Source organism: Mirounga angustirostris, unplaced genomic scaffold, assembly GCF_029215605.1.
Source record: "Mirounga angustirostris isolate CCGP_5_RB_7025 unplaced genomic scaffold, mMirAng1.0.hap1 SCAF_14, whole genome shotgun sequence".
Lineage (NCBI taxonomy): Eukaryota > Metazoa > Chordata > Mammalia > Carnivora > Phocidae > Mirounga > Mirounga angustirostris.
In genome coordinates, this window is record NW_026991722.1 from 87490666 (window position 1) to 87506941 (window position 16276).

Below are 16276 nucleotides of genomic sequence, written 5' to 3' on the forward strand. Positions count from 1 at the left end.
GAACGTGCGTGCACCAGCCTGCAGCTAACGAGCAGGTGGACATGTCCGCACACATCTATTGACCTTCACCGCTACACCAGATTCTGTGCTGACACAACTTAAACCTGCAGTTCAGTTAAGCACAGAGTCATGCCCGGGACCCAGCAGGTCCGCTCCTTGGTAAATGCCCCAAAGGACTGAAAGCTGGGGTTCCAACCAAAACGCTCCTGGCAGCCTAAAAAGTGGAAGCAGCCCGGTGTCCGGCAACAGATGGAAGGATAAACAAAACGTGGAATATTAGCTTTAAACAGGCACGGAGGACACACGCACGCTACACACGGATGCACTTGGACATCGCTCTGCTTACGTGGAAGAAGCCAGTCGCAAGACCATGTATTGTGCGATGCCATTTATGTGAAGTGGTCTAGAACAGACAGATCTACAGACACAGAAAGTAGATTAGGGGTGGCCAGGAGCTTGGGGAAGGGGGGCATAAAGAGTGACTGTTATAATGGGTACAGGGTTTCCTTTGGATGTGAGAATAGTCTGGAACTAGTTAGAAGTGATGGTTGCACCACTTTGTAAAGGTACTCGATGCCACTGAATCACTCACTTCATTTTCTTTTAAAGGTGTATTGATTTATTTGAGAGAGAGTGCGGGGGGAGGGGCAGAGGCAGAGGAAGAGAGAGAATCCTCAAGCAGACTCCCTGCTGAGCATGGAGCCGGATTCGGGGCTCCATCCCAGGACCCTGAGGTCATGACCTGAGCCAAAATCTAGAGCCAGCGGCTTAACCAACTGAGCCCCCCAGGTGCCCCTGAATCAGTCACTTTAAAATGGTCCAAATGATCAGTTTGTATGTATTTTGCCACAATAAAAACATACGTCTACGTCACTCCCCTTTCAGGCAGGAGGCGGCATGGGGGACAGGAAAGAGCATCAAAGGACACAGAGACCAGCTGAGCTCTGCCCCCATGCTGGGCGCATTTGGGTAGTGAGGGAACCTCTCTACGCATCTCTGTCCTCCTCCACGTTCCGGGTCTATTGCTCTTGGCTCTGCAGGACCTCACAGGGCCCAGGGGAAGCTCAGGCAGGAGACCCCATTGTTTCAAGAAATTGTATTATGACCGTGAAAGCAAAACAGGGACCGAACTTTGGGCTCCACGCAGATAGGTGACATCCCTCAGGTTGGCCCAGGCTTCTTCCTTTTTCCAAAGGGCCCTATTTCACCTTGTTCTCACAAAATCCCCAGAACAAAGGCAGGCCAGAGAGGAGGGGTATTCTCTGAGTGCGAGCTGCCAATGGGTCTGCCCCAGCCGGCTTTCGAGAGCGTGCGTATGGGTGCACACAGGGAGCACCCAGGGGAGCCTTCAGGTGCCCGCCTTGCGGGTAAGGGCCCGTCCGTGTCGCTGGCAATCTGTCTGGGTAAGTAAGGGCGAGGAAAGCGGCAGGCACACCGGCCTCAGGGCTCCTGTTGGCACAGTATGTCCATTCGCACCTCTGGCCCTTTGCACACACGCTGTTCCCCGGGCCTGCAAGCCTCGTCCGCTGTCTTTGCTTCCTGATGCCATTGCCACAAACTACTCCAAACCTAATGGCTTCCAATAACACACATTTGTTATTTTACAGTTCTGGAGGTCGGGCTCTCACTAGGCTAGAATTAAGGTGTTTCTTGCTGGAGGCTGGAGGGGAGATTCTGTTTCCTTGGCTCTTGCAGCTTCTCAAGGCTGCCCCCTTGCCAGGTTCGTGGGCTTTCCTCTTCCCTCTAAAAAGCCAGCAACGCGGCATCTCTCCGGCCATTCTTCCACAGTCACATGTCCCTCTGAACACTCAGGAAAGATGCTCTACTTCGAAGAGCTCCTATGATGACGGTGACTCCACCCCAGATAAACCAGGATAATCTCCCTGCTCCAGATTCTTAACTTTGATCACATCTGCAGAGTGCCTTTTGCCATGCAAGGAAACATATTCACAGGTTCTAGGGCTTAGGACTTGGACATCTTTAGGGGCCGTTGTTCTTTCTGTGACGATCACTGCCTCCGACCCTGACCTCTCCCATTCATTCAGTGATCTCATGCCCACATTTTGGGCGTCTGAAATGTCCCACGCACCGTACTGGGGAATGGAGTGGTGACCAGGACAAACTCACCCTCTGCCATGACGGACCTCCCAGACTGGTGGGTCTCAATATAGATGATCACTGCCTCTAGGAAGCCCTCCCTGACTGTCCAGGGGGCTCCTTTGAGCGCTCCTGTGCCCAGGTGCTACCCCCCTCCCAATGCTGTCATCTCGTAAGGTCAATGACCCATCTCTTCAACTAGATTTCTTAAGGTCAGGAATGTGTCTCATTGACCTCCATATTGCCAGGGCCCCCATCTAGCACAGAGTGGGTGCTCAGGACACACCAGTTGAATGGGTGAGTCTGGGTCTCATCCTGGTTTCTCTGCTTCCTGGCTATGTGACCTTGGGCAATCCCTTTTCCTCTGAACCCCCTTTTGCCATTTCTACAGCAGGTATGTGGAGCAGCACCTGGCTTCAGACATTGTTGCAAAAATTAAACCAGACAAGGTCCATCCTGCATATCGTAGGTGTTTAACAGGCCAGCAGTTTCTTTTTCTCTTTGGCCTGTTTCACGGAGGCAGATTCTGAGCTAAGTGACCCTTTGGGCTTGATCTTGGGCCTCAGGTCTCTCCATCCAAGAAGTGGGTTATAGGGGCATTCATCACAGCCTCATCTATGTGAGGCGCACAGTATGGCTCCAGGTGTCACCCTCCTGAACATAACTCTCGCCTTGGAAGCACCAAATGCCACTTTCAGAAGACGGGGTAGAAGTTTGAAAGCTACATGTTAGCTGGATATTCAGCAAGAAAGCCACAGGAAAGATGAAACCATATCATCTGCATACAGTAGGTGCTTACATCCACATCACGTGCTGGTGAGAGTCTGGACTTTGGAGTCAGGGAGAACTGGATTCAAATCACCACTCTCCCATAACCAATATACTGACCTGGAACAAGTCCCTTCAACATCTCTGAACTTGATTTTTCTCCTAAGCAAAATGGGATAAGAAGAGGACCTGCTTGCGAGGAAGAAATAAGATGAGGGATAGAAGCGCCTGGCACATGGTCTGGTCTGGAAGGGACCAGATCATTGTGCGAGCGATGATGATCAAAGAAAAATCTCATCACCACCGTTGAGGCGCGAGCCAGGAGACAGGGCCCCTGGAAATTATACAAGGTCAGCCTCCGATTTCCCGTAACTCGGCGACTCCTACTCGCCTCACAACTTTGGAAAATATTCTCTTAGCATTTGCAGTTCTTGATCTGGGCCCAACACTGAAATTATTGCAGACATTTGTTTTTTGTTTTTTGTTTTTTTTCTCCTCTTCTTTTCGACAGCTTGAGCAAAAGGAGCTGTTTTTGAATTTCGGGAGGGGAAAAACACACACGCGCGCGCGCACACACACACATACACCAAACAGCATCATTTTGCAGGACAGAATGTCCCCTGTGCTCGAGCTCCGGCTGGCCTCACAAACACTTAGTGTCACTGCAGGTTATGTAAGCGTGGTTTGGGCCCACGAGGTTGGACGTGGCCTTGGGTTTTAAAAGGAGGCAGAGGAGTTTGGGTGAGGAGCTGTTTGGCTCAAAATAAATCCAGGAACTCAGTGCAGGGGAAGAAAAAAAAATTCTCAAGACTCCAATGGAGGGAATATTTAGAGGTAGAGTTTGGAGCGTCAAGAACTCAGAAAACTTGGGCCAGAGCTCGGCCAACGTGGTTTCCTGTGTCCCGCCATGCATGTGAGTGAGGCTGAGAGGCCAGGGAATGTAGGGTGGGGGTCATAATGTGACCCCTTCAGTGGGATGAAGGGCAACATGCAGACCACATGACTCCTGGAAGGAAAACGCCATTTCTTAATATTTTCAAAAATGGTTTTTGCTTTTGTTTGCTGAGTTTACAGCCCTTCTGTTGGGGCCCCCGATTTAGTGATTCCTACTGGCCCAGGGAGCCAGTAAGCAAGGCCTTTGATCCGGGGGTGGGTGGGAGCAAGAGATGTAGAGTACCCAATTCATCCTGACTTGCCTGAGACCTTCCCAGCATTAAAACTGAAAGGCTCACATTCAAGGAAACCCCTCAGTCCCCGGGGGACGGGGAGAGCTGGTCACCCTACAAGACAGAGTAACAATGATGACTATCACAGCCGTTCTTCTAAGTGCCCCTTGTCATGCTAAGGCTTTATATACATAAATCATCTTTTCAGGGATATTATGCCCATTTGACAGAGCAGGCAACTGAGACTCAGTGGGGGAAGTCAAACAGCAGGAGAGTGGAAGATCCTCACAGGCTTTTATTAAAATCAGAGATCCCTGGGCCCCATCCCTAGAGAATCCAACTCAGTGGATGAGGGATCTGCGTTTTATAACATACCCTCCTACTGATTCTATGTGCAAATAATTTCAGTGTGCAAAACTCTACCCAGCTCCACTGGGAACGGCCTTGGAGAACTAAACACAGAATGGAAGTTCAATGGAGACAAGCACTGAAGCTGAGGGAAGAGCGTGAGGCAGGGCATAAAGTTGTGGGGACTGATGAGTGTGTACCTGAATATAATGCCCTTGAGGGACAGAGAAGGAAAGGAAGCTGCTGTTGACAGACCCAGGTCTGGGGGGCTTGAACACCAGGCTAAGGAATTTGGATTTTATCTTGAAGGCACTGGGGAGCCATGGGAGGATTTAAACAGTAGTTACAGGGTCAAATTTGTACTTTGGGAAGATGAGTCCAGCTCCTAGTCAGTAGTTATGCTGGAAGGGGCTGTGACTGGAGTCAACAGAACAGTTAGGAAGAAAACGAAAGAAGTCAGGCTCAAACTGGCTTGGAAATGCATTGACTTACATAATTGCATTAGCTTCAGGCATGGCTGTATCCAGGTGCTCAATTAAGAAACCAGTCTCTCGGGGCGCCTGGGTGGCTCAGTCGTTAAGCGTCTGCCTTCGGCTCAGGTCATGATCCCGGGGTCCTGGGATCGAGCCCCACGTCGGGCTGTCTGCTCAGTGGGAAGCTTGCTTCTCCCTCTCCCACTCTCCCTGCCTATGTTCTCTCTCTCGCTGTCTCTCTCTCTGTCAAATGAATAAATAAAATCTTTAAAAAAAAAAAAAAAAGAAAAAGAAAAAAAAGAAACCAGTCTCTCTCCATGTCTTGGCTCTGTTCTGGCATCTTTCCAGATAGATCCTCTATCTTTGATGATAGGATTGCCCCCAGAAGCTCAAGGTTTGGCTCTGTGGCTTATCAACCCCACCAGGAAGAGAATGCCTGTCACACAGTACTTTCAGCCTAAGTGTTAGTGCTGCCACTTGCTGGCTGGGATAGACCCATTTCTCAGCCAATCACAGTGGTATCTCACTGGCCAGGTCTACATCAAGACCCACACTTGGAGTTAGGGAGTGGGATCAACCCCACTCCAAAGCCACGGTCTGAGATGGTAGGGGAACAGGTCCCCAAAGGAAAATCCGGATTCTATTTCTAGAAACCTTGATCATGGACCATGAAGGGGAAGGAGCAAAGTAGCCCAGCCTTGGGCTGGAACTGGATTCCACTGGATTACCATCCCCACTTCCCTGAAGTGGAAACAGAGAGGTAAAGTGACTGGCAGGAGGTCACACAGTAACCCAAAGGGAGTCAGGTCTCCAGACTTCCTTCAGACAACCGCAATGGCCAACAGCTCACAATACCCTGCAGGTGGGAGCTATGCACACTCCCTGGTAACAACCCAGAGAAGCCACCCATGGAGTCTCAAAAATATAAGAAGTGAGTCTCTCTAGAAGCTGCTTTCCTGCAGGCATCATCTCAATATCCACTAACTAAGAGAGGGGAAGCCTCAAGCAACTTCTGGTCTAGAGTCAGGACTGAACAGGGCCTGGAAGCCCCCAGAACACATTACTTCGTGTGGGGGACATGAAGGGAGAGCTGCAGGTTGCTGGAGCTCAGGTGAGGCCCCAGGGACTCAGTGCCCAGGCCCGGTGCGTACTGACTCGCAGAGCCGTGACCGCTGGACTGGAGTGGGGTCCTCGTGGTGTAAGCAGGGCAGCAAATGGCCCCGAGTGTCCCCTCACAGCACAGCATGGCACTCACCGTGAGCCATTGCCCCCTGGGCTGCGAGCTCCAGGAAGCCAGGGGCCGTGTCGCCTGTGTGCTCACTGTGAGGCCCAGTGAATGGTTGTCAGATTAACGGATGGCTGCCCCCGTGGTCTTGCACACCTCCAGGCACGGGAGGCTCATTGCCGCCCAAGCCAGTCTGTCCCTTTGTTGAACAGCCCAGCGAGGAATGCCATCCTCAACCCCCTCAAGACGGCAAAATGACAGAACAAGATTCAGAGATCTCCCACTTCGGATTTTATTCTCAGGAGAGAATTCAAAAGTGGCAAAAACAAATTATCCATGTGACGATGTTCGTTCTAGTGTTGTCGTGGTGGGAATCTAGGAACAGTGGGAACACCTCACAGGTGGCAAAGACTGTGTGTGTGTGTATGTGAGTGTGTATATGTGTGTGTATATGTATGTGTGTGCCTGTGTACAGTTGTGTATGCATATGTGTGTATATATGTGTGTATGTGTGTGTGCATGTGTGTGGGTGAGTGCAGGTGTGTGTGAGCGTGCAAGTGTGTGTGTGTGTGAGTGTAAGCGTGTGTATATGTGTGTATATATGTGTGAATGTGTGTGGGTGAGTGCAGGTGTGCGTGTGTGTGAGTGTGCAAGTGTGTATGTGTGTATATGTGTGTGAGTGTAAGCGTGTGTATATGTGTGGGTGAGTGCAGGTGTGTGTGTGAGCGTGCAAGTGTGTGTATGTATGTGTGAGTGTAAGTGTGTGTATGTGTGTGGGTGAGTGCAGGTGTGCGTGTGTGTGAGTGTGCAAGTGTGTGTGTGTGTATATGTGTGAGTGTAAGCGTGTGTATGTGTGTGTATGTCTGTGTGAATGTGTGGGTGAGTGCAGGTGTGTGTGTGAGCGTGCAAGTGTGTGTATGTATGTGTGAGTGTAAGCGTGTGTATGTGTGTGTGAATGTGTGTGGGTGAGTGCAGGTGTGCGTGTGTGTGTGAGCGTGCAAGTGTGTATGTATGTGTGAGTGTAAGCGTGTGTATATGTGTGTGTGTGAATGTGTGTGGGTGGGTGTAGGTGTGCGTGTGTGAGTGTGCAAGTGTGTATGTGTGTATGTGTGTGTGAGTGTAAGCGTGTGTGTATGTGTGTGAATGTGTGTGGGTGAGTGCAGGTGTGCGTGTGTGTGAGTGTGCACGTGTGTATGTGTGTATATGTGTGTGAGTGTAAGTGTGTGTATATGTGTGTGTATTTGTGTGTGGGTGAGTGTAGGTGTGCGTGTGAGCATGCAAGTGTGTATGTGTGTGAGCATGTGTGTGCACGCTTTAGTTACTCCGGAGACACCACTGCACAGACTATCTAGCACCCACGAAAACCGCGAACCAGGGGAAGCACATAGACACACGGGAAGTGGGACGGGACAGAAGGTTAGGAATAGCAGAACATGGGCGCCTGGGTGGCTCAGTCGGTGAAGCGACTGCCTTCGGCTCAGGTCATGATCCTGGAGTCCCTGGATCGAGTCCCGCATCGGGCTCCCTGCTCGGCAGGGAGTCTGCTTCTCCCTCTCCCGCTCCCCCCTCTTGTGCTCTTTCTCTCTCATTCTCTCTGCCTCAAATAAATAAATAAAATCTTAAAAAAAAAAAAAAAAAAGGAATAGCAGAACGTGCACTGTGCCTGTGGCCACGTAAGCTAAGTGTGCACACACAGGACAAGAAGGGGAGGGACAGGAGCAGAGCGCAGGAAGAACATCGCTGTGGGGTCAGGGTGGCAGCACCTCAGCTCGTTTTTAGAGTTTCTTTACGGTTACATCCCTTCATCCCACCAGTACTATTATTCCCATTTTAGAGATGAGGACATCGAGGCCAGGGAGGGCAGCCATTTGCATACAGTCCTGCTGGGACAGTCTGGGCAGCTGACTCTGAGGGGGGACCGTGAGCCCCTGCGGGGACCTGGGTGCCCTCCCTGGCCTACGCCAGCACCTTCTACCGCCCTCATGAGAGCTGAAGACAAAACTCTTGCCTCCGGGGCCTTCTCTTCCCCCTGCCGACCATTCCTGCGCCCTCACTGTCCCCCCACCCTGTACCCCTCCCCCAAGACTTGGTCGCAAGTCTCCCACTGCAGACCAGGAGCGACATTGGCCAGAGGAGCCTCCGCGACAGGAATGGCCTGGAACATATCCGCACTGCCACAGCCTGACTCGTGCGTGAGTCTCGAGAACAAAGGTCCCCCGTGCCCACTGGGGCCGCACTGCCAGGCGAGCCAACATGAGTGATGTGTCAGATGGCCCGGGGTGGCCATCTGCTCCTTAGCACACAATTAAATCTGACCCAGCAATGATGACTTTGAGGTGTGCAACGGCCTCATAACCACAGTGCATCCCCAGGCCCCAGGTTCAGTGGAGAGCTCTAGAGTGTCACCAGTGCAGGTAAAAAGCATGGTACACGATGCCAAGAGAATGTGGGGCCACAGAGGGCTTCCCTGAGGGAATGCCATACAAGCTAAGAGCTAAAGTTCCGGGGAGGTAACAAAGCAAAGAAAGGAGAGAGTAGTACTCCAGGCAGTAGAAACAGCATGTGCAAAGGCACTGTGGTAGGACCCAAAAAGATCAGTGTGACAGGAGCATAGGAAGTGTCCGGGGAATAAAATAAATTTGAATGGCTCCTAACACCAATGGTTCCAGCTAACATTTGCTGTGTGGCCACTACACATGGACCCACACAGCTTCTTATATATGATCTCTCTTAATCGTTATAATACCTCCGTGGTGAGGGTATCCCCCCCGCTCTGTTTTTCAAATAAAAGGAAATGGAAACTCAGATGTTGGAAGTCCCCAAAGCCAGGATTCGACTCCACCGGCAGACCCAGCCCCTGCAGTGGCTCCATGTGAGCTACTTTAAACACATTATTTCGGTGCAACCTTTCAGCAACCTGTGACACAGAGAGACCTTTATTACCCCCACTGCACAGATGAGAACAGTGAGGCTCAGACAGGGCATGTGACCTGTCCCAGGTCAAAGCCGGGATCCGAACCCCGGTGAGCTTGGCTCCGAGCCCAGGGTGGTTTCCACAGTCTCAGAGCTGCAGCAGCTTCTAAGTGTCCATCGGGGCCAGCACAGGCCTCACCCCGAAGTCAGCCCCACCCCTGCCCATGGCAGCAAGTGAGGGATTCACGTGTCATTCCTCGTTTTTGGTGGGGAGGCTGTGCAGATTACACTTGGGGGGACCCAGCCGAGAGACGAGGGAGCTGGGGTATGTATCCCCCAACGCCCATCCTGCTCTAAGGCTGCTCCTGGGGTGGGGCTGGGGGCGTTTGCAGCCAGCCTGCTCACTCACCTGGCTGGAGAGCAGAGCTACTGCACTGTGTGCACGTGACCTCCGGGGTGGGCCAGGCCATGACATGTTGCAGGACATCGATTACAGGAAGTTTGTTCACCCATCTGGTCTGGCAGGCAGCAACCATTTTTTGGACCTCCACATGGCTGGCAGTGCTATGGTCCGAACAGAGGGCAGCTTGGAATGGTAGAAACAATCAAGCACCTACTATGCAATCAGGCTGCAAATATAAATATGCTATCATTCCAAATGACATGTGCACGTGGGAGCATCAAAAGGCCACTTCACAGGACTTTGCATCTGTTATTCACGGGCTTTGGACACTAGGGCATATGAATCTCCTTGAAACCTCAGTTTTTCCATCCATAAAATGGGCATGAAATCAGTATTCGTTTCATAGGGTCGTTGAGAGGATTAAACCGTAAAGTTCCCGGAAACAGTGCCTGGCACGGAGTAAGCATGCCATAAACTGTAATGATTCTCCTAGTTTTTTCTTCTTAGCACCGTATTTCACCAAATCTAGGACATTATCAGTTGTAAACCACATCCCAATTTTAGAGCTATTAAAATGCAGGGTGGGGAGGGAAGGATTTCTTAGAATTGACAGAACATGACATTATTCCTGTTTTCCTGATTGGGGCATTGAGGCTCCGGGCAGGGATATAATATGCCTATTCCCCCACCCCCCACCGCCCGCCATGTTCTCTGCTCCTGCCCCAGGACTGGGTCCTTGCCAGGTCACCCTGGTGTCAGGTTCGGGCAGATTTTGCTGTTAATGCCACGTTGCATGAGCAGACTCAACCCTTTTCAAGCCGTGGATTAACTTATTTTATTGCTGTGTCAAGGAGAAGCAGAAGTCTGGAGCAATTATGCTGATTGGGGACCCCACCCACCCAACACTTTCCTCCTGGCCTCTGCCAAGATGACTCAACCCAAATTATCGTCCTAATTGTCTCAACCTGTGTGGACTCCCAGCTGGGGCCCTCCTTCCCCCAAACTCACATTACTAGTCCTTGAGTGCTGCAGACAGGAGGAGATATCCGCTGCCTCTGAAATGGAATGTAGACTTCCAGGCCCTTCCAGCCTTCTTATAAACCCAGTTTCCACTTCCCTCTCCCCTCTGCCCACCCTCCTCTGCATACATGCCTGAGTGTCAGTGGCCTTTATGAGAGTTCCTGCTTGGAACAGAGGACCGCTCCCTGTGGGCATCTCTGTTTCTCCACCCCTGGCCTTGCCTGACGCTTGTTGACCTGCCTAAGAAAGGGGGGATATTACATTTGAATCCCCCTTGAAGGGAGGAACGATCTTGTATTGATGTTTGGATCCCACCCAGTAGAGCTAATGGCACAGAGAAGCTATTCAAGACACGTGGTTTGAATAAAGAGAAGAAAAAAAAAAAAAAACAAGAACCGAGGAAAAACTTGAGTCGGGGAAGAGAAAAGACCTCCAAGGCTTGGGGTGCTATAACTGATCAAACTCCTGGGGCAACAACAAGCAGACAGAAGAGCCAAAGCAACAGATAGAACAGCAAGAATAAGCAGACGCTGCAGTGTTCCATGCAAATCAAGGGAGCAACAGACTGTTACGGGGAGAGGGGAGGATGCACTAGGAGGTAGATTTTTATCTGCAGGACTCAGTAAAGAATATTTTTTTTTTGGCCAAGCAAGCTCTTCTAGTATATCGGTTTTATGAATGCAGAAGTTGTATGAATTGAGCAGGTAGTTAATGAAAACCCACAAAAGAGGCAGATTGAGGCTCAGGGGACCCAGGCCTAGACTATACCACCATAGGCTGGGAGACACTGAAAGTCTGACTTACTTATTTGGCGATATATTTTTTAAGTAATCTCTATACCCAATGTAGGACTCGACTGACTTATTTTTGACTGGCAGGTGCATGGGAATTAACAGATTCCCTAAAGGACACTCATCCAGGAGAGCTTGATATTATCATCAGTCTGGCCAGACTTTCCCCACCAGTGTGTTCCCCTCCCTGCTACCATGGACATGGGCCACCATGTTTTTAATGTAGCTTCATCGTTCCAGGACACCTGCCACCCCTTTATGTACATATTTATGTATCCAAGAACAACAAATAACAATGGGTGGGTAGGTGGTTTTTAAAAGAACGTAAGAGATACCATCTTCTGTGGCTTATTTGCAATTTTCTTTTCCCCATCAGTATTAATTTTCGAGATTCATCCTTCCTCCTTCCAACTACTATATAATATTCCAGGGCATGACCATCCCGTATGTTATCTGTCCACTTCCCCATGGATGGAGATGCAAGTTATTTCTAACCCTGCCCTACATTTTCCTTCTTTAGTTATCTCTTCTATAAAAATGAGGTACCACAGATGACTTCCAACTTCCCAGGACCTGGACACCTGAAATGCAGACCTCACCCTCCGGAAGTTCACAGCCCAGTTGGAAAGACAGGACCTGTAGACTCGTATGTACAGGAGAGGGATTTCACTGCGTGGCTGAATGGGGTGCCAATGTATTTCCTAATTCTCATCTCTGCCGTCGGTCTCTAAACTCCTCCCATCCCGAGAATGCTTTACACAGTGCCTGGCACTCCTGGAAGAATGAGCAAGGCCAGTGAGGGGTCTGGCACTGGGGGGGAGGGGACGTGTGCACCTCCACTGATTCCATCGGGAGGCCCTGCCTGGTCCATCAATAACAGCCCAGGCTGGGCAGCTTCCTGCCCCGGCTTAGCAGGACGCATCTCACGGCACACAGCGGGAATCCTCTGGCTGTTATTTATGTTGGCTGCAAAATCCAGGAAATCGCCACTGGATATATAGCCCAATGTCTCAGGATTAAATCCTGTTAGTATGAATCTCATTCCCCAGTATTCCCTTGTGATCCAGACCACGGGGCCTGCCCGATGGTGGATCCAGGTTTGTTGTTACAGGGAAAAAAAGAAAGAAACCAGAGCCCACGTTGAGGAAGCTCAGAATCAGATGTACGGCCTGGTGGAAACACTGCCATATGCTTAATTGTGCTCCAATTACACAGAATGCTCCAGAATCGCCGCTCTGGGGTAGAGAGACGCTAATGGCCATCATTACGTTTGGACAGCCCTGTTCGGTTATATTGTGATCTTTGCAACTACCGTGTGGTTCTCCGAGAGTCGCCAGCCTGGTCTAACATGGGAGAAACGTCAGAGTGGCTCACTTGCACATGCTTCCTGAGCACCCAGTGCAGACCACACCTGGCTCTGGGAACGGAGGACAGGGAAAAATTGACTCTCTTGGAACTTCCAGTCCAACTGGGAGAGACCAGCAGTACACACGCATGTGCATGCGTGCACCGTGCAGTAGCGATAAGTGCTGTGAAGGATAAGGAACTCTGACAGATAGGCGGAGGGCCTGGTTTTATGTGAGGTGGTCTGGGAAGACCCCCTTGAAGAGGGAACACTGGAGCATCCAGGTGAGGCAAGGGAGGGAGCTGTGAGGGGCTCTGGTGGAAGCATGTTCTGGACTTCAGGAACAGCCGGTGCAAAGTCCCTGAGGCGAGTTGCCTGGAGTGTTGGAGAGTGTTGGAGAAGCAGCCAGAAGGAGGCCAGCGTGGCTGGAGGGGAGTGAGGGAGAGGAGGCCTAAGAGGGGGAGGGGACAGAGTGGGGGTCCCAGTAAAGGAGACCTGTAATCTGAGTTACATGGCAGGGCTTTGAGAGGAGGAGGGATGTGACCTGTCTGATACTTACGTGAAACCCTCTGGCTCCTCTGTGGGAGGGGAAGGGGCCAGTTAGGAAGGTTTTGATTCACCACCCAGGAAGAAAGGATGGTGGCTAGACAGGGTCAGGATTGTTGTGGTGGACACAGTCAGAAGGGACGATCGGATTCTGGACCTATTCTGAAGGTGGAGCCTACACGATCTCAAGTAGGGAGTAAGAGGCGCACTTGACCCAGTCAGGGAGTGGGGGTGTTGAGCCAGGTCTCCTGCTTCCTTCCACAGCCTATCACTGGGGCCTTAGATGATGCCTTCGAGCAAGCGTGCTGATGGCCACTAAATCCTGTGGGTTCGATCCCTTAAGGAGCACCCAGCTCTTTTTGCAGTCGCAGACTCTATTCCTTGCATCTGCTCCCTCTTGCCAACCTGATGATCGCGAGCAGGGTGTGAGACCAGGACCCTGAGCCAAGGGCAGTGTTTTCACAGACATGCAATGCAAACCCATGCAAATAATCCTTTATGTTTGCACCACAATCCAGAGGAGAGTCTTTCCATCCTCATCATACAGATGAGGTGGCGAGATCTGATCACTTAGAATAAAGCTGGGGGTTGCACTCAGGTGACAGGAGTATCACCTGGCTGAGCTCTGCCAGTTGAGAAGCGAAGGATCCTGGTGCTGAGATCCTGCCGGGGCCAGACACTGGCTCCCACTCCTTTACCCTTGGCCCAGCTTGTTTTCTGGGCTTCCTGGTCCCCCCCTACCCAGCCTGGAGAACTCATACTTGAGTCCGTCTTCATGCACAGCTATGATTATTTGGGGAGCTGCAGACTTCCAACATTTGAAGGCACTAAGGGATGTTGAGCTGTGATAATCAGGTACAAGGCATCTGGCCTCTTGTACTTTCTGCCTGCAGAAGCTCCCGGGACGATCAAGGAAGAAAGAACGATTCCATCGTAGAACATTCGCAGTTCCTGTCCATTCCATTTTAGAATTTCTTAGATCTAATTTCTTATTTGTTCCATCTTGGGACTTCCAAGGTTTTTCTTCCTTTAAAAAATATCCTAGATCTAATTCCTGCCCTAACTAGAATTTCCTTGATCTAATTTCTAATCGAGTCCACCCCAGAACGTTGGAAAAGTATGTGGGAAACAGGTCTGGGTCACTTTCCCTACCATGAATATTTGCTTGTATCTAATTATTCCTCCAGTCTGTTTGGAGTGTCGATTGCGGGCCAGGCACAGAGCTGGGAACTAAGAATTCAAAAGTGAACGGGGCAGAGCCTCTTTCTTCTCTGGAGGGTCTCACTGTCGGCGGGGAAGCAAACACTCTACAGAAGTAAACGATGATGGCGTTTGGTGCTAAATTCATGCAAAATGTCCTATACATCCAATCTCTGCTGGGCACACGAGGGAGAGAGCATGGGCTCTGTGGGCACTTGAGGCTTCCAGCTACGGTTCCCAAGTTCAATTGTGCGCCAGCGTCTCTGCTGGAAACTGATCAAAATGCAGAACCCTAGGCCTGAGCCCTCAGGGGTTCTCCTTCTGCAGGTCTGGAGTAGAGCCAAGTAGGGTGACCAACTGTCCCCTTTTGCCCAGACCTTAGGGGTTCTCTGGGACACAGGACTCCAGTTCTAAAACCAGGACAGTTCTGAGCAAACTGGGATGGTTGGTCTCCCATGACCCAGGAGTATGCATTTTTAAAACACTCCCCAAGTGATTCAAACGCAGGTGTTGCACAGGGTCTCGTGGGAGCTGACAGGAAGCCCTGAGCCCCAGTCCTCCCTGGGATAGGTGGGGTAACGTGGCCCACCTCTGAAGTCCAGAGGTAGAGTAGGTGGGGAGTTTACAAGGGCAAGTTTGGCTGGCAGGGGCGGCGGGGAGGGGGGGGGTGATCCAGGCAGCGGGGGCAGTCAAGACCCCTGGGAGTAAAAGTGCCAGTGGGGTCAAAGCACCCCGAATCTGCTGACCTAGATCTCCTTCAGAGCATTCCCAGCGTGGCAGGCTAGAGTGGGGAGAAGCAAAAATGAAAATGGATTGATTAGCCCAACTGGGCGGAGATGACTGAGCTTGTTGATACTGCTGAGCCAAATTTCCCAGCGGCCCCTAGCTGGGCACAGCTGAGCTACGGCTTCTGTGAGCTGCAAGATATTTGAAGGAAAGGCTCAACCTTGAAGAAATATTAATGAAAATGTCACAGGCACTAAAGTCAAAGCAGATGCGAAGCCGGCTACACGGGCAGACGTAGCTGATAAGAAACAGCCCAGGAGAGAACAAAACCTCTTGAGATTAGGTCAAGGGCAGACCAAAAAAAAAAAAAAAAAGACATCCGGGGGTCCCCCGTGGCAACTCGGAGGAAGGCTGCCACTCCCATGAAACAGGCTGACATTTTTGTGCTGCTGTGTTATATACTGACATCCCGACAGGGCAGCGTTCGGAGGCCTCCACATCAGCAAATAAATATTACGTCTCCATCTTCAGCTAAGCAGAGCTGTGGTGCATTCCTATTACTTCATGTGGATTAACCATCTGGAAGTTGAATCAAGCCACAGAGTAAAGAATGGGATCCAATTTTGCATTCACCAAAATAAGCCGTACTAGTCTCAATTTATGGCAGATGGTTATGCAGTCTCAGCGGGCCAAAAAATCTCTCTGCAAAAGAATAAAGTTTATGCCAATTACCGTAATAGGAACCAGCACAACAACTGCGTGGGGTTGACTAAGATCGCAGATATCGCTGTACAGCTCATAAACTCCGGGGGGCCGGGGGAACGATGGGGACCCAGTTAATTCATTAAGATAACGTGAGAGAAATGAGGAGCAGAGTTAGTCATAAAACAGAAATATTTCCTCGCCAAGGATGGGAGGGGATCGAGGTGGAAGGGGTCCTACCGGGATGTGGCCTCAGCCGAGCTGCTGGCAGGGGTCAGGGGAATGGTTGGTGGTTAATGGTTAAGAGAGACGGCCTGGCTGCTCCGTGGGAAAAGGCGTGGGAGGAGAGGGGTTAAACGTGGGGCTTCTCTACTCCATTCATTCAGAACGGATCTGCTCGGTGGGCAGACGCCGAGCCTGCAACGGTGGCGGCTGGTGCTTCTGGCACCTGCCCTTAGAGCACCCGGGAGGGATGCTGGCCTCGTCAGAAGGTCAAGGGAGGGGTCTTCGAGGACCTGGACCCTGGGCTGAGGCCGAAGGATGAACGGGGGAG

The 16276-nt window shown here is 51.0% G+C and overlaps 1 protein-coding gene across 1 annotated transcript in view; it reads right to left on the reverse strand.

Moving 5' to 3' along the window:
• Nucleotides 1-16276, reverse strand: part of MN1 (MN1 proto-oncogene, transcriptional regulator) — an 87921-nt gene that overhangs the window by 67709 nt on the left and 3936 nt on the right. The window contains exons 2-3 of the mRNA XM_064578587.1: nt 9400-15723; nt 4872-5095 (exon numbers count right to left, since the gene is read on the reverse strand). The gene's annotated coding sequence lies outside the window, so the exon portion shown is untranslated. The remainder of the gene's footprint in view (nt 1-4871; nt 5096-9399; nt 15724-16276) is intronic.